We start from the raw sequence: 664 nt of genomic DNA, 5'->3' as shown, positions 1-664 counted from the left end.
AGTGTGTTTCCATGACTGTCCTGACCAGGGGTTGCGGCTTTGAAGACTCTGTGGGTGGTATAATTCTGACTGTGGGGCCCCCGGGGAATGTCAATGTGTTTTTCCCTAGGTCCAGCAGGCAGCGTGCAGACCTCAAAATTGTTTTGTGCGCCACCCACACTGTAAAATCCGCTCGTTGACCTCCCACATTCAACGTCACCCTCCCCCTACCAAGCATAGGGGCCAGCTCACCCGTCACTGTCCTCAGCTGCACTGTAGTCTGCTCCAACTGCGTCCCTTCTGGAACCACATCCGGCCGCATCAGTGTTGCTGTGGAGCCCGTGTCCACAAGGGCGGTACATGAGGCCCCTCCTATGGTGACTGGAACGTGGCAGAAGTGCCCAGCATAAGTCCAACCCACCACCATTGAGTATTCTGTGTTCTCGTCTGCTTCAGGAGGAAGTGCAGCCCCTCTCCCCTGCCTGTGATGTTTGGTTCCCCCTTCTCTCGATGATGAAGCATGGGACATAATGTCAGGGGCCCGTACCGTCCCAACTATACGGGCCCTGGTCCGTTTCCCTGGTCGTTGGAATGCTTTGGGCACTGTCTGAGGAGATGGCCAGGCTGTCCACATCCCCAGCAGACCAGGGGGCGATGGCGAGAGCGTGCAGCACTTTGTGGCGAA

This window comes from Etheostoma spectabile, chromosome 20 (assembly GCF_008692095.1).
Source record: "Etheostoma spectabile isolate EspeVRDwgs_2016 chromosome 20, UIUC_Espe_1.0, whole genome shotgun sequence".
NCBI lineage: Eukaryota > Metazoa > Chordata > Actinopteri > Perciformes > Percidae > Etheostoma > Etheostoma spectabile.
This window is presented reverse-complemented; position numbering follows the sequence as displayed.